This window comes from Pseudophryne corroboree, chromosome 4, assembly GCF_028390025.1.
Source record: "Pseudophryne corroboree isolate aPseCor3 chromosome 4, aPseCor3.hap2, whole genome shotgun sequence".
NCBI classification, from domain to species: Eukaryota; Metazoa; Chordata; class Amphibia; order Anura; family Myobatrachidae; genus Pseudophryne; species Pseudophryne corroboree.
The window spans coordinates 213,723,495-213,749,305 of record NC_086447.1 but is presented as its reverse complement, the minus strand read 5'-3'; the positions used below and the strand labels follow the sequence as shown (position 1 = coordinate 213,749,305).

Here is a 25,811-nt window from a genome sequence, read left to right as displayed (position 1 = left end):
GCTGGACTCCCGAGCGCCGGGATACCGACAACTATTTTCCCTCATAGGGTGTCCACGACACCCCTGGAGGGAGAATAAATAGCCCACTGTGCCCGCAGCGCAGCGAGCCTGCAAGGTGCTCTTTTGCGCTTACCCCGCTACCAGCTTTCCGGTGGTCGGGATCCTGGAGCCGGTATGCTGGGCGCCAGGATCCCGAGCGGCGGTCTATCGTAGTAGACCCAAATTTTACAGCTCTATACTAGTCTCAAACAATGAAGAAAGCACATCATAGAAAATCCAAATTCAAAGCCATGTTAATTGTTGTCTTTGATATCAAGGGTGTTATTTTCAACATTACTACAATAATGTTCTAGAAACTTTGCGGAAAATATCTGAAGAAAGAGGCCAGAGTCGTGGGGAAAGGGTTTCATCCTCCGTCAGGACAATGCTCCAGCCCACACAGCTCTTTCTATCAAGCAGTTTTTGACCATGAAACAGATTGCAGTGCTAGAACACCCTCCATAATTGCCAGACCTAGCATCCTGTGACTTCTCAATATAATTAAACAGAAATGATAGCTTCAGTCTCGTTATTTAATAGCCGCACATCACACACACATGGAGCAGAAGAGGGAGAGTACTGCACTGACTGAGAGATGTTTAATAATATGAACTTACTTACAATTGAAGATGAGACTTAGAGCAGTTACATAAGTTGGCACATGTTATATATTCAGGTCTGGAAAATAATCACACTGCTGCAGCGGTATAAACGATTAACATTTCAGTGTTTTAATGACACTGTCTTCAGGACATTGTTTATATGTATGTACTGTATAATAGAAAAAAACAGCGGCACTCAGAGACGTAAAAAAGATTAACAAATTATATTCACAAAAAGCATAAAGACATTTTGGGAAACACATTCCCCTTTATCCAAGTGAATAAGCAGAACAATTAGCCCTCTGCGAACAGGTGCAGCTGGGGCGCCTCCATGTGTGGAATGAATGCCAGCATACCCCTCTGGTGATGTCATTGGCCCAGCACCTCCTTGTTACCACAGGAACCGGACACACCCCTGGCTGTGTGGACGCCACCGCTGCAATGGTAAAAGAACTAAAAGAACATGCAGCAGAACAAAAGACTGTAACACATAAACTGTAAAAAAAGGACCACTATCCACAAATAAAGTAAATAAAAAAAGAAGAAAAAAAAAAGAAAAAGAAATGAGAAAAAGAAAAAAGATTAACAAGCAGCTTACTGAATAGCGAAAGAAAAAAAATAACAATTAAAAGAAAAATAGTACAATTAAAAGTACATCACATGAAAAAATGATGGGCTGGTAAATTATAAATGTCAAAATATTGTAACAGGGTTAGGGGAACAGGTACCATCTCCTGGGGTAGATGGCAGAGCACAGCAGCTGAAACAATTACAAGGTTTCTGGTACAACTGGCCTCGGACAGTTTTATTAATCAAATAAAAAATAGTAGCCACTATAACACACTGAGCGCTATTGAAAAATACATTCCTTGTTACTTAGGAGAGTGATATTCTTTGTTGTACTGTAGGTTCTCCTATCTTGAACAATATTCAGAGGAAAGGCTCCAATCATGTAAAAGAATAAACACAAATAACAATCCAAATCCAGAGATTTTTAGAGGCAGGAGAGTTATCACTAGAGGAGACTTGAGGCGTACCCCACTCACACAGATAAAGAATGATTGTAGGCACATAAAGGTATCTTTCACCGAAGGCTTCTCAAACTCTCAGATATAGTCACAGATAGCCCCGTGGTACACAAAAGCATGGATGGTGTGAATATAGGGGGTCATTCCGAGTTGATCGCTCGCTAGCAGTTTTTAGGAGCCGTGCAAACGCATAGTCGCCGCCCATGGGGGAGTGTATTTTTGCTTTGCAGGAGTGCGAACGCCTCTGCAGCAGGTCGCCTGCAAACACATTTTGTGCAAAACAAGACCAGCCCTGTAGTTACTTATCCTGTGTGATTGCTGCGATGAGTGACATGGTAATGACGTCAGATACCCGCCCAACAAACGCCCGGCCACGCCTGCTTTTTTCCAAACACTCCCAGAAAACGGTCAGTTGACACCTAGAAATGCCCTCTTCTTGTCAATCTCCTTGCGATCGGCTGTGCGTTTAGAATCGTCTCTAGAACCAGTGCAAAACCACAAAGGACTTTGTACCCGTATGACGTGCATGCGCATTGCGGTGCATATGCATGCGCAGATTAGCCGTTTTTTTCTCTGATCGTTACGCAGCGAACAACGGCAGCTAGCAATCAACTCTGAATGACCCCCTAAGGCAGAAGATGCTTACTCTATATAGAGCGTACCCAATCTCACAAGATAGTTGTATGCAGTAAACACATCAAGGTATCTTTTTTAGGGTGTGGTATAGCGTACCCCAACTCACAGTTATAAATGCAGAGATGTTCTCATAAATGTATCTTTATATGCAAATCTTCCCCATAAGCCCCTTTTCAGGGAGGCCAGTCAGACTCAATTCCATGATTTTTCCACAAATAACAAAATTCATTGGATTACACATCAATCCATAAAGGATAAATAAATCCACATAAAACAAATACAAAAATTGACTAAAAAAAGGGCAATTACAAAAAGCAGCTGCAAAAGGTAAAATCAGTATAAAAACAGTATTGGAATTACTCACACTCCTCAAATAATCAATGTGTTTCAGTCAGGTGACCTTTTGTCTGAGGCTAGATATTTATAGGGCCAACTGCCAATGGAGATGAAGCAGGAACTGACCTCATGTAATTGCTGGAGGCTGGTCTAATTCAGATCCCAAAACTATTTATTTATTCCCAGCTCAATATCCACTGGCACTTAGTGAAAGCTTAACTTAAATGAAGAAATTACTCCATATATAAACAATCATTACATCAAAAACAGGAATGGACTGCATTTCCCTCAAAGCTCTGGTCACCGGAACTTCCGGTCAGCGGTAGTTTCATTAATTGTATGTCAAAGTCAAATTGCATATTTCGATATTTAGAGTACACTATGGCATTTACTAATGAACGAGTTTACAACGCATGCGGCAAATATGCATGCTATAGGTAATACGGTAGGGCGCGAATGACCATAACGGCGAGTTACTGTGCATATTACGGTAGAAGACGCATTTGTTAATAAATATCATACTGTAACACATAGCAAATATTTCTTACTTACAGATAATATACACATAGGCACCATCTACCCAACACACCATTTTTGATCATCAGTTCATAAGCTAATATCCGGTTGTAGTAAAAAGACCATTGCATGTGGCATTCGCAAGATATTAGCAAGTATCAGATATGTGAACATAATATGAATAAGTAATTAGGTACACAGAAACTAGTTGTCTGGTGAGACCCTGAGGACAGTAACAGTCGCATTCCTGAAGACAATACCTTTGAAGGGGACCAATGGACTATCAAGATTTGAAACTGTGTACTTTACTGACCAATTGTAGCAGTGCATCCCCCACTGCATGGTGGGGGTTGGAAGTACTGTATAAATATAGGACAAGCCACAGTAAGCATTAGATCTCCTATCTCAAATCATCGTGGTTATCTGCTGGTGACTGTGGCCTGGATCAGAGGTGCCTGCGTATGTATTTAGTCTGTTACCTGTAAATCCTTATTGGTGTATTATACTGTACTTGCATTTCTCTGTATATTTGTGTTTATTGTTTGATCAATTGTTACTGCATTCTGTATCTGTTTTCCCCTTCTCTCTTTATTAAATGTTTGCGGGTTGGAGCGCAGTACACTTGTAATGTGTTCATTTAAGGTAAGGTGCCGCACTTCTCCTCATCAGAGTTGCATCCATACGCTCACAGGTTTGAGTTTGCGTATTCATAGCACCGGAGGTGCCGTACGCTAATTGACGCAGAGTTGCGTCCGGTTACATTAATGATTGCACTGGGTTTTAAATATTGTTAACTTTTACAGTTATACAGGAATGGACTACATCTCGCATAAACCACATTTACCGAAACTTCCGGTTAGCAGTAGTTTATAATGTAGAGTTGATGTTGTATTGTGAATTGTAATACAGCAAGGGGGAACTACATTTCCCATAATTCCCGGTCGCCGGAACTTCCGGTCAGCGGGGATACAGAGATAGTCTGTTGTTTTTGATGTAATGATTTGAGGAGTGTGAGTAATTCCAATACTGTTTTTATACTAATTTTACCTTTTGCAGCTGCTTTTTGTACTTCGACTTTTTTTAGTCAATTTTTGTATTTGTTTTATGTGCATTTATTTATCCTTTATGGATTGATGTGTAATCCAGTAAATGTTGTTATTTTTGGAAAAATCATGGAATTGAGTCTGACTGGCCTCCTTGAAAAGGGGCTTATGGGGAAGATTTCCATATAAAGATACCTTTATGAGAACATCTCTGCATTTATAACTGTGAGATTGGGTATTCTATACTACACCCTAAAAAAGATACCTTGATGTGTTTACTGCATACCACTATCTTGTGAGTTTGGGTACGCTCTATATAAAGTAAGCATCTTCTGCCTATATTCACACCATCCATGCTCTTTGTGTACCACGGGGCTATCTGTGACTTCATCTGGCCTTGAGAGTTTGAGAAGCCTTCGGTGAAAGATACCTTTATGTGCCTACAATCATTCTTTATCTGTGTGAGTGGGGTACGCCTCAAGTCTCCTCTGTGATAACTCTAAAAATCTCTGGATATACTACACATTGGATTGTTATTTATGTTTATTCTTTTACATGATTGGAGCCCTTCCTCTGAATATTGTTCAAGATAGGAGAACCTACAACAAAGAACATCGCTCTCCTAAGTAACAAGGAATGCATTTTTCATTAGCGCTCAGTGTGTTATAGTGGCTGCTATTTTTGATTTGTATTCTTTCTGTATTATTATTATTATTATTATCCTTTATTTATATGGCGCCACAAGGGTTCCGCAGTGCCCAATTACAGAGTACATAAACAAATAATCAAACAGGAAAACAGCAACTTACAGTTGATGACAGTATAGGACAAGTACAGGGTAAATAAACATAGTAACATCAGCAGATGACATTGGAATAAATATCAGGTGGCAGAATACTGATGGAATTGGTGCAGTTGAAGATTATTAAAGTAAGAAAGGATAAGCACATGAGGGAAGAGGGCCCTGCTCGTGAGAGCTTACATTCTAAAGGGGAGGGGTAGACAGACAGGGGTGACACAGTTGGGGTACATAGAGAGCGTAGTACAGAGGGTTAGGATGAGATTTGGCTGGGTTCGGTGAAGAAGTGGGTCTTGAGAGCCCGTTTGAAGTTTTGTAGAGAGGTGGAGAGTCTGAGGGGGAGAGGTAGGGAATTCCAAAGAAGTGGTGCAGCACGTGAGAAATCTTGGAGGTAGGAGTGGGAGGAAGTAATCCGTAGGCAGGAGAGTCGGCATGCATTAGCAGAGCGAAGAGGACGGGTGGGAGTGTAAAGGGAGATAAGGTCAGAGATGTAGATGGGAGAGGAGTGGGTGAGGGCTTTGTAAGCGAGTGTGAGAAGCTTGAAATGGATTCTGAAAGGGAAGGGGAGCCAGTGAAGGTCTAGTAAGAGAGGAGAGGTGGACGTAGTGCGTTTGGTGAGGAAGATGAGCCGGGCAGCAGCATTGAGGATAGATTGGAGTGGAGAGAGGTATTTGTCAGGAATGCCAGTCAGGAGCAGATTACAGTAGTCCAGTCTGGAGATGACCAGTGAGTGGATAAGAGTCTTAGTAGCATCCTGGGTCAGAAAGGGTCTGATCCTGGAAATATTTTTTAGATGAAAATGGCAGGTTTGTGAGAGGTGCTGAATGTGTGGTTTGAAGGAGAGGGAGGAGTCAAGGATTACTCCAAGACAGCGCACTTGGTGGCTAGAGGAGATAGTAGTGCCATCAATAGATAATGAGATTGTAGGAGGTGAGGTTATGCGGGAGGGAGGGAAGATGATCAGCTTGGTCTTAGACATGTTAAGTTTAAGAAAGCGCTGGGACATCCAGGAAGAGGTAGCAGAGAGACAGTTGGAGATACGAGTGAGGAGAGCAGGGGAGAGGTCTGGAGAGGAAAGATAGATTTGGGTGTCATCAGCGTAGAGGTGATATTGGAAACCAAAAGTACTAATGAGCTTACCTAGTGAGGATGTATAGAGAGAGAAGAGAAGAGGACCAAGGACAGAACCTTGGGGTACCCCTACAGTTAGTGGAAGTGAGGGGGAGGTGGAGTCATGAGAGGAGACAGAGAAAGAATGGTCAGAAAGGTAGGAGGACAGCCAAGAGAGGGCAGTGTCACGTAGACCAATGGAGTGAACAATTTGCAGTAGGAGAGGATGGTCCACAGTGTCAAAAGCAGCAGAGAGATCAAGTAGAATAAGTATAGAGTAGTGTCCCTTAGATATAGCAGCATGGAGGTCATTGCATACTTTTGTAAGGGCAGTTTCAGTGGAGTGGAGAGGACGGAAGCCAGACTGGAATGGGTCAAGCAGTGAGTGTGAGGAAAGAAAGGAAGTAAGACGGTTGTAGACAATACGCTCAAGGAGTTTTGAGGCAAAAGGGAGGAGAGAGATGGGTCGGTAGTTGGAGAGAGTGTTTGGATCAAGTGTAGGTTTTTTAAGAATAGGAGAGATGAGTGCATGCTTGAAGGCAGAGGGGACAGTGCCTGATGAGAGGGATAGATTGAGAAGGTGGGAAAGATGGGAACAAGCAGAAGGAGAGAGGTAGCGGAGGAGGCGGGAGGGGATAGGATCAAGTGGGGAGGTGGTGAGGGGACAGGAACGAATGAGGGCCATGACTTCCTCTCCAGATGCATGGGAGAAAGATGTCAGAGTAGGTGCGAGGGATGGGGAGGGTTGGTAAGGGTTAGGAGAAAGCTGGTTACTGATGGACTGGTGTGATGTGATGTCCTGACGTATGGAGTCAATTTTGGATGTGAAGTAATTGGCAAAGTCAAGAGCAGAGAGTGAGGAAGGGAGACGAGGTGGAGGTGGGCAGAGGAGTGAGTTGAGAGTGGCAAAGAGGCGCCGGGGGTTGGAAGACTGGGAGGAGATGAGGTTCTTGAAGTATGACTGTTTAGCAAGAGAAAGGGCAGCACTGAAGGATGAGAGCATAAGTTTGAAATAGAGGAAGTCTGCCTTAGAGCGTGATTTCCTCCAGTGTCGCTCAGCAGTACGTGAGCATTTTTGCAGATATCTGGTGCATTTGGTGTGCCAGGGTTGAGGTGTTAATTTGCGAGGGTGAATAGTGGTTGGTGGAGCAACAGAGTCAAGAGCAGAAGTAAGGGATGCATTGTATGTGGAAGTGGCTTGTTCAGGGCATGAGAGAGAGAGAATAGGAGAGAGAAGTGAGTCAAACAGGGAGGAAAGGAATGTGGTGTCAATAGCTTCAATGTTACGCTTAGTGATGGTAGCCTTAGGAGGTAGAGATGGGGAAGTCGAGAGAGATAGGTTAAAGGAGAGCAGGTGGTGATCAGAGAGGGGAAATGGGGAGTTTGAAAAATCAGAAATATCACAGCGGTGAGTGAAGACCAGATCCAGTGAGCTCCCATTCACATGGGAGGGTGAGGAGGTCCACTGGGAGAGACCAAGTGAAGAGGTGAGGTTAAGGAGTTTAGAGGCAGGGGATTGTGTGGGGATGTCAATAGGGATGTTGAAATCACCTAGGATAATGGAGGGAATGTCAGAAGAGAGGAAGTGAGGAAGCTAGGAAGCAAAGTTGTCGATGAATTTGGAAGCAGTGCCAGGGGGGCGGTAAATGACAGCTACTCTAAGATGGACTGGTTGGAAGAGGCGTATGGCATGGACCTCAAATGTTGAGAATGTAAGGGATGGTTCTGGTGGTATGAGTTGGTAGGAGTAACTAGAAGGTAAAAGGACCCCAACACCACCCCCATGGCGACCCCCAGGTCGGGGTGTGTGTGAGAATATGAGGCCCCCAGCAGAGAGAGCAGCAGGAGAAGTAGTGTCAGAGGGCGTAATCGTAAATGTGGTGACAATTATTTTGGAGCCACAAACCCCCGAGCTGCTTTACGCCATTTGGTGTACTTTCCAAAACTCGTTTTATCTTTAGTTTTATTAATCACTTAATTGATAATTTTCCCTTCAAAACCACTCATAACATTGTTTGTTTGTTTTTTCGTTTTTATTTTATATAGTTTAAAAAGTATTATTTAAAATATTTAAATATTATATTATGCACATCTGCAGAATGGATCTCCTTGTCAAGTAATGGGGCACACAGTGGGGCGGCACGGTCACATGTGATCTGACCATGCCAGTTAAGTGGTAAAGCAGCAAAACAAAATAAAACCTAAAAATAAAACACCTCGCTGCCTGGCGCTAACTAAACACAAGTTATTCCTAACTCACTTCAAAAACATAAGCAGTATCACCAGGCATAACTCACTTGTCTCCTCTCACAGAGACTCTGCAGTCTCCTTTTCCCCAGTCAGTGTGAGTTAGTGATCATGCTGACAACCTTATAACACTCTCAGTAAATACTAATTAGCCTTTCTGTGAGGCTAAAATCTCAAAAACCCAAACTGGCACTAAATGGATGGAGTACCCATCCATCCTCTCTTCTTTTAGTAAAAGCCAAAAGCTCTCATCAGAACCAACACAATATTCCTGGGATTTAAGTACGAAAATTGCTGCAAATATAGTTGCCTTCCACCACTATTCCAGTGATCTTGTCACAATATGCATATAGTTAGAGTGCTTAAAGCAACTACAGTAGTCCAAGAAAAGGTTTGAGGACACCATGGAAACAACATTAAAGACTGCATAGGCCATACCTCCCAACTTTCTAAAGTTGGGAGACAGGACATGTCACAGACAGAGCATAATCTGGTAAATCATACTGCATGAACTATCAGTAGTTACTATACATATTTATAAAGGAGCCCATACCATGAACCGAAGCAGCCATGTAGTCTGCACGCTATGTCTAAAGGTTGGCCAGCAGGTGAAATGAGCGATGTGCTAGATTGTGCCTGCATGCAGGCCAATCTAACACCGGCGATAGTGACTCACGGGGCCACACATCGCTATCGCTGGGGGGTATACACACGAGAGATCCATGCTTAAAATCCAAGCAATCTAGTCAGATTGCTTTGATTTTAAGAATGGATCTGTCCATGTGAACCCCCCTCATTTAGATTTGGCATGCATGACAGACACATACAGTATACAGATACTCACAGATACACACATGCATACACACACACACACACACACACACACACACATATATATATATATACACACACATATAGATACAGTAAATACGTACATAAACACACATTCATTCATTCGTTCATTCATTCAGGGCCGGTGCTAGGGTGTTCGGCGCCCCCCTGCAAACTATAAATTTGCGCCCTCCCATATTCCTTTGGCGCGCGACGGGAAAAGGGGTGTGGTCTCACAAGTAAGGGGCATGGCCACAGAGTAGTACCCCCATTTAAAATTACGCCACAATGTAGCACAATCTTATTGATCTTATACGTAATGCCCCACCCGTAGTAGTAGCGTCCTTATACGTAATGCCCCACCCGTAGTAGTAGCGTCCTTATATGTAATGCACCCCAGTAGTAGTAGCATCCTTATACATAATGCCCCCCCAGTAGTAGTAGCATCCTTATACATAATGTCCCCCTGTAGTAGTAGTGTCCTTATACATAATGCACCCCCGTAGTAGTAGTGTCCTTATACATAATGCCCCCCAGTAGTAGTAGCATCCTTATACATAATGCAACCCCAGTAGTAGTAGCGTCCTTATACGTAGTGCACCCCCAGTAGTAGACGCGTCCTTATACGTAATACCCCCCAGTAGTAGTAGCGTCCTTATACGTAGTGCACCCCCAGTAATATTAGCGTCCTTATACGTAGTGCACCCCCAGTAGTATTAGCGTCCTTATACGTAATGCCATCCCAGTAGTAGTAGCGTTCTTATACGTAATGCGCCCCCAGTAGTAGTATCGTCCTTATACGTAATGCCCCCCCAGTAGTAGTAGCGTTCTTATACGTAGTGCACCCCAGTAGTAGTATCGTCCTTATACGTAATGCCCCCAGCCCCAGTAGTAGTAGCGTCCTTACACGTAATGGCCCCCCCAGTAGTAGCGTTGTTACACGTAATGCCCCCATGTAGTAATAGCGTCCTTATACGTAATGCCCCCCAGTAGTGGCGTCCATAGAGCGCGCGCACAGACATACCACACAGACACACAATTCACACATATATACACACACATACACACCCACCACACACACCCACCATACACACATACACACTTCTCTCTCACCCTCCACTTACCTAATCCAGTCTCTCTCTGTACAGCAGCCAGGTCCGTGTAGCTCCGCCCCCTTATGGGCCGTTTAACCACGCCCCCTACCGTCCCGTGTAGCTCCGCCCCCTTCTGTCCCGTACTCGGCGCTCTCACACAGATGAGATGAGGTGAGGGGAGGGAGGAGGCGTTTCATGCTGCAGGTGCCCGCTGCCAGTGCCTGTCATACAGTGACAGACACAGCACTGGCAGCAGCAGCAGGGGGGACAGGACGGCGTAGCAGGGAAGGGATGCAGAGCAGTGAAGGCGCCTATCCGTCCCAGCGCCTCCCTGCACTGCATCCCTTCGCTGAGCGGGTAACGCCGGGCCTGCATTCATTCATATATTCAGAGATACACTGCTTAAAAAAATAAAGGGAACACTAAAATAACACATCCTAGATCTGAATGAATGAAATATTCTTATTAAATACTTTGTTCAAAATCACACAAAAATGATCAATGGAAATCAAATGTATTAACCCATGGAGGTCTGGATTTGGAGTCACACTCAAAATTAAAGTGGAAAAACACACTACAGGCTGATCCAACTTTGATGTAATGTCCTTAAAACAAGTCAAAATGAGGCTCAGTAGTGTGTGTGGCCTCCACGTGCCTGTATGACTTCCCTACAACGCCTGGGTATGCTCCTGATGAGGTGGCGGATGGTGTCCTGAGGGATCTCCTCCCAGACCTGGACTAAAGCATCCGCCAACTCCTGGACAGTCTGTGGTGCAACGTGGCGTTGGTGGATGGAGTGAGACTGAATGCCTTTCTGCCATTTCATCCTGGATGACATCTCGCCACCTCAAACTGAATATTTCAAAGACAGAGTTAATTATATTTCCACCGGCCAATAGTAGGTACCAACCTCATATCTCTATCACTGTTGAAAACTCGACTATCTACCCTACCCCACAAGCTCGCTGCCTAGGTGTCATCCTTGACTCTGATATGTCCTTTGTTCCCCACATTCAATCTGTCTCAAGATCATGTTACATGCATCTAAAAAACATCCAAAATACGACCATACCTTACACAAGACACTGCAAAAACTCTAATCCACGCTCTCATTATCTCCCGCATTGATTATTGCTATAGTCTCCTAACTGGTCATCCCAAAACGAGACTGTCACCACTACAATCCATTCTGAATGCAGCAGAGAGGCTTATCTTCCTTGCTAGACGTTCATCGTCTGCAGATCCACTTTGTCAGTCCCTCCATTGGTTACCTGTACTCTACCGCATTCAATATAAAATACTTTAACTCACACACAAGGCCATTAACCAAACTACACCAACGTACATCACTTCGCTTATCACAAAATATCTCCCAACCCTACCTCTTCGCTCTTCACGAGACCTGCATCTCTCATCCACACTAATTACTCGCTCCCACTCACGACTGCAGGACTTTCATCGGGCTGCACCCACTTTGTGGAATGCCCTACCACGCACAATAAGACTCTCCTCTAGTCTCCAGAACTTCAAGCGTTCCATGAAAACTCACCTCTTTAGGCAAGCGTATCAAATTCCAGAACTGCCCACATAACTTTCATAAACCTTCCTATCAAATTGCATCCACTCTGTACAGTCCACACATATCCTCACATGTCTTCTCATTCTATGCACAAGGAAAGGTGCTATTTCCCTATAGATTGTAAGCTTGCGAACAGGGCCTTCCTACCTCTATGACTGTTATCACCCAGTTTGTTATTGTTATTTCAAATTGTAAAGCGCAACGGAATTTGCTGTGCTATATAAGAAACTGTTAATAAATAAATAAATAAATAAATAAATGTCCCAGTTGTGCTCAATTGGATTCAGGTCTGGGGAACGGGTGGGCCAGTCCATAGCATCAATGCCTTCGTCTTGCAGGAACTGCTGACACACTCCAGCCACATGAGGTCTAGAATTTTCTTGCATTAGGAGGAACCCAGGGCCAACCGCACCAGCATACGGTCTCACAAGGGGTCTGAGGATCTCATCTCGGTACCTAATGGCAGTCAGGCTACCTCTGATGAGCACATGGAGGGCTGTGCGGCCACCCAAAGAAATGCCACCCCACACCATTACTGACCCACTACCAAACCGGTCATGCTGGAGGATGTTGCAGGCAGCAGAACGTTCTCCTTGGCGTCTCCAAACTCTGTCACGTCTGTCACATGTGCTCAGTGAGAACCTGCTTTCATCTGTGAAGAGCACAGGGTGCCAGTGGTGAATTTGCCAATCTCGGTGTTCTCTGGCAAATGCCAAACGTCCTGCACGGTGTTGGGCTGTAAGCACAGCCCCCACCTGTGGACGTCGGGCCCTCATACCACCCTCATGGAGTCTGTTTCTGATCGTTTGAGTAGACACATGCACATTTGTGGCTTGCTGGAGGTCATTTTGAAGGGCTCTGGCAGTTCTCCTCCTGTTCGTCCTTGCACAAAGGCGGAGGTAGCGGTCCTGCTGCTGGGTTGTTGCCCTCCTACAGCCTCATCCACATCTCCTGATGTACTGGCCTGTCTCCTGGTAGCGCCTCCATGCTCTGGACACTACGCTGACAGACACAGCAAACCTTCTTGCCACAGCTCGCATTGATGTGCCATCCTGGATGAGCTGCACTACCTGAGCCACTTGTGTGGGTTGTAGACTCCGTCTCATGCTACCACTAGAGTGAAAGCACTGCCAGCTTTCAAAAGTGACCAAAACATCAGCCAGAAAGCATAGGAGCTGAGAAGTGGTCTGTGGTCACGACCTGCAGAACAACTCCTTTATTGGGGGTGTCTTGCTAATTGCCTATAATTCCCACCTGTTGTCTATTCCATTTGCACAACAGCATGTGAAATTGATTGCCAATCAGTGTTGCTTCCTAAGTGGACAGTTTGATTTCACAGAAGTGTGATTGACTTGGAGTTACATTGTGTTGTTTAAGTGTTCCCTTTATTTTTTTGAGCAGTGTATATACACACACACATATATGCACACACATCAACTTCACTTGAAGTTATAGATATGAAAACCTCCCAGAAAATGTCATAGGTCATAATGTGTTAAAAACGTTAATTTAACATCTTAAGAGGCACCCCCTGAGTCACCTCTGCACATGAGAAAGATTAAAATATTATTAAAAGGGATCCCTGCTAAACATATGGCTGTTTCTGCATCAAGTAGGTCTTCAGAAATTATTGGGTTCAACTAGGGGGATCGTTGCCAGAGATTTGGAAGAGGCCTGTGTAACCACTGCCCCGCAGGCAAAGCTCTCTAATTGGCCCCATTGCATTGCCCAATTTCAACACTCTCTGGTGTTCAAAGAGCATGTGAGAGGCTTTTGTGAAACTGGAATATTTAAATGTCTCTATAGACCATCTACCTATTTATTTATTTGTCATGTAATTATGGTACCTATGAACCAGAAATGAATCTGTTACATAAGTAGAGAAAAAAAAAATTAAACTATGTTAGTAATAAAATGTGCGCTTTTGGCATGTACTATTTCATTCAGTGCAACTTTTCATGCCAACATATGGGCCCTCATTTCGAGTTGTTCGCTCGCAAGCTGCTTTTAGCAGCTTTGCACACGCTAAGCCGCCGCCTACTGGGAGTGAATCTTAGCTTAGCAAAATTGCGAACGAAAGATTCGCAATATTGCGAAAAGACTTCTCTGTGCAGTTTCTGAGTAGCTCGAGACTTACTCTTCCAGTGCGATCAGTTCAGTCAGTTTCGTTCCTGGTTTGACGTCACAAACACACCCAGCGTTCGCCCAGACACTCCTCCGTTTCTCCAGCCACTCCCGCGTTTTTCCCAGAAACGGTAGCGTTTTTTCAAACACTCCCATAAAACAGCCTGTTTCCGCCCAGAAACACCCACTTCCTGTCAATCACATTACGATCACCAGAACTAAGAAAAAACCTTGTAATGCCGTGAGTAAAATACCTAACTGCATAGCAAATTTACTTGGCGCAGTCGCAGTGCGAACATTGCGCATGCGCAGTTAGTGGAAAATCGCTGCGATGCGAAGAAAATTACCGAGCGAACAACTCGGAATGACCACCATGGCCCTTTCCCTGTATGTCCCTTGTATCAAAATACAGCATGCAATTAATATACAATATATTTTATATATATATAGATATATATATATAGATAGATATATAGATATATATATATAAAATTCAAAGATATCCGCACCCATATTCTGCTCTTTGCTGCTCTGGTGATCGGATGCATTGTTGCTAGTCCTGATGATGGTCCTTTGTGGACCGAAACGTGATGTCGACAAATATGCACTTTATGCACTTTTTTCTTATGGTCTGTAAGTAATTAAAGAGACTTTTGCCTCTATTTTTCAAATGTCATTTTTTGACAGTGAGTGCCTATCTAATAATGTTATATATATATATATATATATATATATATATATATATAATATACATGGTCAATCATATTATTATGACCACCAGCTAATAGCCAGAGTAACCGCCGTGTGTAGCACGGACAGCAGCTAGACGGGCTGAAGTGTCATTTTAGTCATACATCTGGTAGCCCCCTGGTTCATTTTGACAATGAGCTGCTCCATTGCAGCATGTCGGTCGACCCTCACGCACCTTCGTAGCCGACGTTCACCTCTCACATCAATGGCTTGTGGTGCTCTGCAGTTTCCATGTCGATTATTCGCAATGGTGACATGTCCAGTCATGATACACCTTCACCACAGCAGCACATGAACAGTTCACAAACTGCGCTGTTTCAGAAATACAGCCACTCTTGGCTCGAAAGCCGATAATCATCCCATTTTGCAACTCGGATAAATCACCCCCTTTACTTATGACAGCAAGGAGTGATATGTGTGCAGACGGCCTATCACACATCTTATATACACACCAAGTCAGCACAAGATACGTGACGTACTTCATGGGCTATGCACTGCTGACGTCACATGTAGGAGGTAGTCATAATGTGACTCAACTCTATCTATCTATCTATCTATCTAGAGAGAGCGATATCTCCTATATATTAGCCCTGTGACTCTGTGCCTGACCCTCTAACGCTGGGTGGAGTCACAGGGCTGGGCGGAGTTAGCAGCTCCTGCCCTGTCCCAGTGTCAGCACAGAACGTAGCAGCAGCCACAGAAACCACCCACCATCCCCACACAGAAGCCACCAGTGGACGGACGTGGCACAGGGCCTGGTAAGCATGCACTCCTCCCTTGGTTTCCCCACAAACACAAAGCCACCTACACCCCAATGCCACCCGCACCACACCCCCCCAAACCCCCCTCCACAAAACCCCTGCACCAGCTCCCACATACAGCCACTGACGGGCCAGCCACCCCCAGACCCGACGTCCGCATAACGATCCAGCACACACACCCTAACCCCACAGCACCGATCCCACCCCCAGCACCATCTCCCACATCCATCTGCAGGGACACGGTGGCAGGGACACGGTGGCCGGACCCCGCCAGCCGCACCACGGATGACCAGACAGCTGCAGCCCACACCACCCCTCCCTCCCTCCGCACAACCCTGCCACCAGCTCGTGCATTGCAGCAGCGGCTGTGACAGACTGGAACGGGACCCAGCATCTGCACCACGCCTGACCAAACCGCCGCAGCTCACACCACCGTGATCCCGCCCTCCGCACACCCCCAGCACATTGCAGCCACGCCTGGGACACACTGTCCCACCTGACGCCGTCCACAAAACGGACGAAGCCAGTGCCCTGACGCCGCAGCTTCAACCGCGCCTGTAACTTCGGCCGCCAGCATACACATTAGCAGGGACGGCTGGCCTAGGAGAAGTCTTCATAGCCCTCCGTGTGCCGCGTACACAGACCCGCCTCCTCCTCCTCCGCACACCTAATACAAAGCTGCCTCCCACCATCCCCAGAGGCCCGGACTGCACACCCAGGGACTGGCCTGCCGGCTCCACAGGCCAGAGACGGGGGACAGCGCGTCTGCTACTGTGGCCGCTACACCAACCTCACAGGTGAGAGAGAGTGCACAGGCAGCACTGCGTCTCTGCGTCCCCTCCCTGCCGCCCCGCATCTCTGCGTCCCCTCCCTGCCGCCCCGCGTCTCTGTGTCCCCTCCCTGCCGCCCCCGCATCTCTGCGTCCCCTCCCTGTGTCTCTGCGTCCTCTCCCTGCCGTCCCGCATCTCTGCGTCCCCTCCCTGCGTCTCTGCGTCCCCTCCCTGCCTCCCCACGTCTCTGCATCCCCTCCCTGCGTCTCTGCATCCCCTCCCTGCCGCCCCACTTCTTTGCATCCCCTCCCTGCCGCCCCACGTCTCTGCGTCCCCTCCCTACCACCCTGCGTCTGTATCCCCTTCCTACTGCCCTGCGTTTCTGTATCCCCCAACACTGCCCTGCGTCTCTGTATCCCCCCCACCGCCCTGCGTCTCTGTATCCCCTCCCTGCTGCCCTGCGTCTGTGTATCCCCTCCCTGCCCCCCCACGTCTCTGTATCCCCCCCCTACCGCCCAGCGTCTCTGTATCCCCCCCCTACCGCCCCGCGTCTCTGTATCCCCCCCCCCTACTCCGCCGCTTCTCTGTATCCCCTCCCTGCCGGCCCGCGTCTCTGTATCCCCTCCCTGCCGCCCCGCGTCTCTGTATCCCCTCCCTACCGCACCGCGTCTCTGTATCCCCCACCACCGCACCGCGTCTCTGTATCCCCTCCCTACCGTCCTGCATTTGTGTACCCTCCCTACTGCCCTGCGTCTGTATCCCCCACCACTGCCCCGCATCTCTGTATCCCCCACCACTGCCCCGCGTCTCTGTATTCCCCACCACCGCCCTGCGTCTCTGTATCCCCCCTACCGCCCTGCGTCTCTGTATCCCCTCCCTACCGCCCTGCGTCTTTGTCCCTTCCCTGCCACCCTGCGTCTGTGTCCCCTCCCTGCGTCTGTGTCCCCTCCCTGCGTCTGTGTCCCCTCCCACCGCCCCATGTCTCTGTATCCCCCCTGCCGCCCCACGTTCTGTATCCCCCCCGCCGCCCTGCCTCTGTGTCCCCTCCCTGCCGCCCCGCCTCTGTGTCCCCTCCCTGCTTCCCCGCCCTGTGTCCCCGCCCTGCGTCTCTGTGTCCCCTCCCTGCTCTATCCCCTCCCTACCACCCGCGTCTCTGTATCCACCACCACTGTCCCGCGCGTCTGTGTACCCTCCCTGCCGCCCCGCGCGTCTGTGTCCCCCCTGCCGCCCCGTGCGTCTGTGTCCCCCCCTGCCGCCCCGCGCCTCTGTGTCCCCCCACCGCCACCCCGCGCCTCTGTGTATCCCCCCCGCCGCTCCGCGCCTCTGTGTCCCCTCCCTGCAGCCAGCGCTTCTCTGTGTCCACTCCCTGCCACCCCGCGCCTCTCTGTGTCCCCTCCCTGCCGCCCCGCGCCTCTCTGTGTCCCCTCCCTGCTGCCCCGCACCTCTTTGCAGTAGTTAAGGGGTCGCAGCCCCTTTCGACGGTGTGAAGAGCGCCCGTAGGGCGCGATGAAGCACCTAGTATATATATATATCTATCTCTATCTATATTAGTGATGTGCACCGGAAATTTTTCGGATTTTGTGTTTTGGTTTTGGATTCAGTTCCGCGGCCGTGTTTTGGATTCGGACGCGTTTTGGCAAAACATCCCTGAAAATTTTTTGTCGGATTCGGATGTGTTTTGGATTCGGGTGTTTTTTTTACAAAAAACTCTCAAAAACAGCTTAAATCATATAATTTGGGGGTCATTTTGATCCCATAGTATTATTAACCTCAATAAACATAATTTCCACTCATTTCTAGTCTATTCTGAACGCCTCACAATATTATTTTTTTTAGTCCTAAAATTTGCACCGAGGTCACTGGATGACTAAGCTAAGCGACCCAAGTGGCCAACACAAACACCAGGCCATCTAGGAGTGGCACTGCAGTGTCAGACAAGATGGCAGATTTAAAAAATAGTCCCCAAACAGCACATGATGCAAAGAAAAAAAGAGGCGCACCAAGGTCGCTGGACGGCTAAGCTAAGCGACACAAGTGGCCGACACAAACACCTGGCCCATCTAGGAGTGGCATTGCAGTGTCAGACAGGATGGCACTTCAAAAAAATAGTCCCCAAACAGCACATGATGCAAAGAAACAAACAGGCGCAATGAGGTAGCTGTGTGACTAAGCTAAGCGACCCAAGTGGCCGACACAAACACGTGGCCCATCTATGAGTGTCACTGCAGTGTCAGACAGGATGGCACTTCAAAAAAATAGTCCCCAAACAGCACATGATACAAAGAAAAAAAGAGGCGCAATGAGGTAGCTGTGTGACTAAGCTAAGCGACACAAGTGGCCGACACAAACACCTGGCCCATCTAGGAGTGGCACTGCAGTGTCAGACAGGATGGCACTTCCAAAAATAGTCCCCAAACAGCACATGATGCAAAGAAAAATTAAAGAAAAAAGAGGTGCAAGATGGAATTGTCCTTGAACCCTCCCACCCACCCTTATGTTCTATAAACAGGACATGCACACTTTAACAAACCCATAATTTCAGCGACAGGGTCTGCCACACGACTGTGACTGAAATGACTGGTTTGTTTGGGCCCCCACCAAAAAAGAAGCAATCAAGCTCTCCTTGCACAAACTGGCTCTACAGAGGCAAGATGTCCACCTCCTCCTCTTCCTCCGATTTCTCACCCCTTTCACTGTGTACATCCCCCTCCTCACAGATTATTAATTCGTCCCCACTGGAATCCACCATCTCAGGTCCCTGTGTACTTTCAGGAGGCAATTGCTGGTGAATGTCTCCACGGAGGAATTGATTATAATTAATTTTGATGAACATCATCTTCTCCACATTTTCTGGAAGTAACCTCGTACGCCGATTGCTGACAAGATGAGCGGCTGCACTAAACACTCTTTCGGAGTACACACTGGAGGGGGTGCAACTTAGATAAAATAAAGCCAGTTTGTGAAAGGGCCTCCAAATTGCCTCTTTTTCCTGCCAGTATACGTACGGACTGTCTGACGTGCCTACTTGGATGCGGTCACTCATATAATCCTCCACCATTCTTTCAATGGTGACAGAATCATATGCAGTGACAGTAGACGACATGTCAGTAATCGTTGGCAGGTCCTTCAGTCCGGACCAGATGTCAGCACTCGCTCCAGACTGCCCTGCATCTCCGCCAGCGGGTGGGCTCGGAATTCTTAGCCTTTTCCTCGCACCCCCAGTTGCGGGAGAATGTGAAGGAGGAGATGTTGACGGGTCACGTTCCGCTTGACTTGACAATTTTCTCACCAGCAGGTCTTTGAACCTCTGCAGACTTGTGTCTGCCGGAAAGAGAGATACAACGTAGGTTTTAAATCTAGGATCGAGCACGGTGGCCAAAATGTAGTGCTCTGATTTCAACAGATTGACCACCCGTGAATCCTGGTTAAGCGAATTAAGGGCTCCATCCACAAGTCCCACATGCCAAGCGGAATCGCTCTGTTTTGGCTCCTCCTTTAATGTCTCCAGCTTCTTCTGCAAAAGCCTGATGAGGGGAATGACCTGACTCAGGCTGGCAGTGTCTGAACTGACTTCACGTGTGGCAAGTTCAAAGGGTTGCAGAACCTTGCACAACGTTGAAATCATTCTCCACTGCGCTTGAGTCAGGTGCATTCCCCCTCCTTTGCCTATATCGTAGGCAGATGTATAGACTTGAATGGCCTTTTGCTGCTCCTCCATCCTCTGAAGCATATAGAGGGTTGAATTCCACCTCGTTACCACCTCTTGCTTCAGATGATGGCAGGGCAGGTTCAGGACTGTTTGCTGGTGCTCCAGTCTTCGGCACGCGTTAGCTGAATGCCGAAAGTGGCCCGCAATTCTTCGGGCCACCGACAGCATCTCTTGCATGCCCCTGTCGTTTTTTAAATAATTCTGCACCACCAAATTCAATGTATGTGCAAAACATGGGACGTGCTGGAATTTGCCCACATGTAATGCACGCACAATATTGGTGGCATTGTCCGATGTCACAAATCCCCAGGAGAGTCCAATTGGGGTAAGCCATTCTGCGATGATCTTCCTCAGTTTCCGTAAGAGGTTGTCAGCTGTGTGCCTCTTATGGAAAGCGGTGATACAAAGCGTAGCCTGCCTAGGAACGAGTTGGCGTTTGCGAGATACTGCTACTGGTGCCATCGCTGCTATTCTTGCTGCGGGAGGCAATACATCTACCCAGCGGGCTGTCACAGTCATATAGACCTGAGTCTGCCCTGCTCCACTTGTCCACATGTCCGTGGTTAAGTGGACATTGGGAAAAACTGCATTTTTTAGGACACTGGTGACTCTTTTTCTGACGTCTGTGTACATTTTCGGTATCGCCTGCCTAGAGAAATGGAACCTAAATGGTATTTGGTACCGGGGACACAGTACCTCAATCAATTTTCTATAGTTCCCAATGAATTAACGGTGGATACCGGGAACACGTCTCTCACCACCCAGGCTGCCAAGGCCTGAGTTATCCGCTTTGCAGCAGGATGACTGCTGTGATATTTCCTCTTCCTCGCAAAGGACTGTTGGACAGTCAATTGCTTACTGGAAGTAGTACAAGTGGTCTTCCGACTTCCCCTCTGGGATGATGATCGACTCCCAGCAGCAACAACAGCAGCACCAGCAGCAGTAGGCGTTACACTCAAGGATCCATCGGTGGAATCCCAGTTAGGAGAGGAATCGTCAGACTTGCCAGTGACATGGCCTGCAGGACTATTGGCGTTCCTGTCTAAGAAGGAAATTGACACTGAGGGAGTTGGTGGTGTGGTTTGCAGGAGCTTGGTTACAAGAGGAAGGGATTTAGTGGTCAGTGGACTGCTTCCGCTGTCACCCAAAGTTTTTGAACTGGTCACTGACTTCTGATGAATGCGCTCCAGGTGACGTATAAGGGAGGATGTTCCTAGGTGGTTAACGTCCTTACCCCTACTTATTACAGCTTGACAAAGGCAACACATGGCTTGACACCTGTTGTCCGCATTTCTGTTGAAATAATTCCACACCGAAGAGGTGATTTTTTTTGTATTTTGACCAGGCATGTCAATGGCCATATTCGTCCCATGGACAACAGGTTTCTCCCCGGGTGCCTGACTTAAACAAACCACCTCACCATCAGAATCCTCCATGTCAATTTCCTCCCAAGCGCCAGCAACACCCATATCCTCATCCTGGTGTACTTCAACAGTGACATCTTCAATTTGACTATCAGGAACTGTACTGCGGGTGCTCCTTCCAGCACTTGCAGGGGGCGTGCAAATGGTGGAAGGCGCCACTTCTTCCCGTCCAGTGTTGGGAAGGTCAGGCATCGCAACCGACACAATTGGACTTTCCTTGGGGATTTGTGATTTAGAAGAACGCACAGTTCTTTGCTGTGCTATTGCCATCTTAACTCTTTTAAGTTTTCTAGCAGGAGGATGAGTGCTTCCATCCTCATGTGAATCTGAACCACTAGCCATGAACATAGGCCCGGCCCTCAGCCGTTCCTTGCCACTCCGTGTCGTAAATGGCACATTGGCAAGTTTACGCTTCTCCTCAGACGATTTTGATTAAGATTTTTGGGTAATTTTACTAAGCTTTATTTTTTGGGATTTTACATGCTCTCTACTATGACATTGGGCATCGGCCTTGGCAGACGACGTTGATGGCATTTCATCGTCTCGGCCATGACTAGTGGCAGCAGCTTCAGCCATGGCCGGATTAACAATGGGGCGGATGGAGCTGCAGCTCCAGGCCCCCCATTGAAAATAGGCCCACAGTCCTGCATGCCAGTCTGAAGTGCCAGGCGCCTGCCACAACAAATCACATACATGTATGCAGTGCGCCCCGGCTTACCCCTCTCTGCTAGCCGCCGCCGCCGCTAAAGGCAAGTCGCAGGGTACCAGCTGCAGTGTGTATACGCTAGTGGCGCCCGACCCCTGCTGTCCCCGGATCTCCCTTCTAGTTCTTCCTTTCTGTGCCCTGCGTGTGGAGAGACGTCATCATGTCATGACGTCTCTGCTTATGCGGCGCCGCGGTGGAGCCAGGGAGCACAGTCAAAAAAAAGCAGCCGGCTTCAGTCTTCTGTGCCGGAAGGGCACTCTTTCCATTCTCAGCAGGCCCTACAGCAGGCGCCCGGCCCAAAGCTGCTCCAGGCACAAAGTATAGACCTGCGTCCCCCCTTCCCCCATTCAACATGCAAGAAGAGAGAGCTCAGCAGCATTCAGAGAAGCCATATGAAGATGGAACCTGCGGCCCTGGAGCAACTCAGCTGCCTCCAGTCACATTCAGCACAAGTAAAAGTAAGGTAAATGAAGTATAAATGTATATTGGTGCTTCTCCTGTAGGTGATATATGTGATATGTGCATATATAGCTGTCTTTAGGGATAATTGGTCAAGTGTTCCCGAGGGTATTGATACATAGTAAATAATATAGGTTTTTGTGTCCCTGGTGCATTAAAGCACAGTATCATATGGGTTGGGTATGTGTGACCAGCGGTCCAGAGACCACCGGTCACAATATCAATGCTGGGATCCCTGCTGTTAGATAGCTAGCCAGCGAGGGCGGTGAGCGCAACAAAGCCCCTTGTGGGCTTGGTGGCTTGCTACGCTCGCCATAGGTTCTATTCCCACTCTATGGGTGTCATGGACATCCATGAGTGGGAATAGTCCCTGTTGGACGGCATGCCGACTGGCGGTATATTCAGGGTTCGGGATCCCAGCATCAGTATTGTGACTGCCTGTCACATAACCGCATCCCTGACAAATAGATTACTTTCTGTATGGAATACATACTGCCCAAAAATATTTATTTAAAAAAATAAATAAATTCATTGAATGCACAAAGATTCTTCTTATTAACAGACGTTTATTTATTTATTAACAGTTTCTTATATATTGCAGCAAATTCCGTTGCTCTTTACGTTTGCATACAAACTGGCTGTGCAAGCAACTATTAAAGAGAAATTATATACCTTATAAAAATAATAGTTTAATATCACCTTTAAAAATATCACTTTGTTTAACAAGAGACATCAAAGGACTTATCTTGATACTCAAAATCCACCGCATTAATACAAAAAATATGTGACCAGTGCTAATATGGTTCACTTTGTAGATACATTGTGGTCAATCCTATTAGTCGCAATGATTTTGTGGGTGCGAATAATCGCGGCAGAAGCCGCACTTTAGGAGCTCACACAAAAGTGCTCACTGCCCCACAGAGCTCAGAGCATTTTGGGGCGAATTCAACCTGAGGTCATCTCATGAAGGTTGCGAGATCGGGTGCCGTTGCCAGTGTTAAAACACACCCTTCGCGGATAATAGGATCGACCCCATAGTCATGACCCTGAGGAAGATCAGTATTGGGTGAAACATGTAGGCCAGTTACCTGCACCCCCTCTCGCCCTTCCCCCTCCCCCCTGTCCAGACACACCACCAGCAAGTTAGCAGCAAAGAGCCACTGAGCCTAACAGCTGCTCCCATAGTCATACCAGGAAGAAAGACCCAGGAACAGCAACGGGACTCGCAGAGCTGAAGAAGAAAGGCTACAGCTGCCCAGAGGGGGATCTTCAACCACAAGCGGAACAGCGCATCACATCCTAAGGTACCATACGGTTTGCAAATGAAGCAGTACAAATCTGCACTACAGTACATGCTGCAGAAAGACTGTATTCAGAACCTATGATTAGGGAGGTAAAGGTGCACCCCATATAGAGACTTTAAGACAGAGGTTCCCAAATGTGGTCCTAAAGGCACCCTAATTGTCCAAGTTTTAAAGATATCCATGACTCAGCACAAATGGTTAAATCATGTTGACTGAGGTACTGTACTGATTAAGTGGCCTGTGGCCAAGCATGGATATACTTAAAACATGGACTGTTAGGGTGCCTTGAGGTCAGCGTTTGCAAACCTCTTCTTTAAGACACAGAAATAGCGTTATGCAGAACCCCTATACAGCTCAAAAAACCCTATCGAATTTGCTCCACGGAGCTTAACACGGTACTGTACAATGTCAAAACAATGTATCTAGGAAGTGACACATTAGCACTGGTCACTTTACTGATATTTAGTATCAATGCAGTGGATTTTGAGTAACAAGATTATACGGGATGTGTTTGGCATCCCAGCGGTCAGGCGACCCGAAACCGCCGCCGAAACACTGACCACCGGGATCCCATAGGTAAGTATCTGGGTGGGTATTAGGGTTAAGGCCCATGGGTGTAAGCTTGTGGTTAGGCATTAGGGGTTTAGGGTTAGACACTAGGGGGGCGGTTAGCCGTAGCCTCCAACCCTTGCAATTTAGAACTAGCTGCCACCAAAGGAGGGTTAGGGTAGGGGGGGGGGGGGGGGGGGGATAGCTTACTTACCCCCCAAAACTGTCGGGATTCTTGATTTCGGGATGCCAGGGTTGGTCATGTGACCGCCGTCATCCCGAATGCCGGGATAATGTATCACACCTGATGATACCTTTGATGTCTTTTGTTAAACACTGATATTTTTAAAGTGATATTAAATTATATTAAATTTTTAAGTTTTTATAATCACTCTTAAACAAATAATTGCTATGCAGAGCCAGACAGACAGTTTGTATATAAATGTCTGTACATTTTTAGAATCTTTATGTATTCCATAAATGTTTTTATTTTTTACTTGAATATTTTTTGGGCAGTGTGTATGGTGGTCATTTCCTGTTATAGCGCCACTATTAAGTAGTTGATGGTAGGCACTAGCTATGACCTCCATAAAGTTAGCCACACCCACTATTCAGACTACACCCACACCACACTGGACACACCCCCACATCACTAGTCACAGCACTGCAGGGCTTGTCACACCTCCTGCTGAGGCACACAATAGGCCCTTCATAAAATTCAGCTCCAGGCCCATGTGGACCTTAATCTGGCACTGGCTTCAGCACGAGGTGGAAGTGGATCTTGATCTTTCCCTATTTTACCCTCCACATTTTTGTTCGCCATTTTTTAATGTGTGGAATTATATGCCAGTATCAATAGCAATGGCCTACTACTATATATACTGCGCAAAACTGAAATGCACCACAGGTATGGATGGGATAGTATACTTGACGACACAGAGGTAGGTAGAGCAGTGGCCTGCTGTACCGTACTGCTATATATTATATACTGGTGGTCAACAAACTGTGCAAAACTGAAATGCACCACAGGTATGGATGGATAGTATACTTGACGACACAGAGGTAGGTAGAGCAGTGGCCTACTGTACCGTACTGCTATATATTATATACTGGTGGTCAGCAAACTGTGCAAAACTGAAATGAACCAAAGGTATGGATGGATAGTATACTTGACGACACAGAGGTAGGTAGAGCAGTGGCCAACTGTACCGTACTGCTATATATTATATACTGGTGGTCAGCAAACTGTGCAAAACTTAAATGCACCACAGGTATGGATGGATAGTATATTTGACGACACAGAGGTAGGTAGAGCAGTGACCTACTGTACCGTACTGCTATATATTATATACTGGTGGTCAGCAAACTGTGCAAAACTGAAATGCACCACAGGTA

At 47.0% G+C, this 25,811-nt stretch overlaps 1 protein-coding gene across 1 annotated transcript in view; it reads right to left on the bottom strand.

The window, feature by feature from the left end:
* Positions 1-595: 595 nt before the first annotated feature.
* Positions 596-25,811, bottom strand: part of LOC134911273 (uncharacterized) — a 32,390-nt gene continuing 7,174 nt past the window's right edge. Inside the window, exon 2 of the mRNA XM_063919568.1 lies at positions 596-1,077. The gene's annotated coding sequence lies outside the window, so the exon portion shown is untranslated. The remainder of the gene's footprint in view (positions 1,078-25,811) is intronic.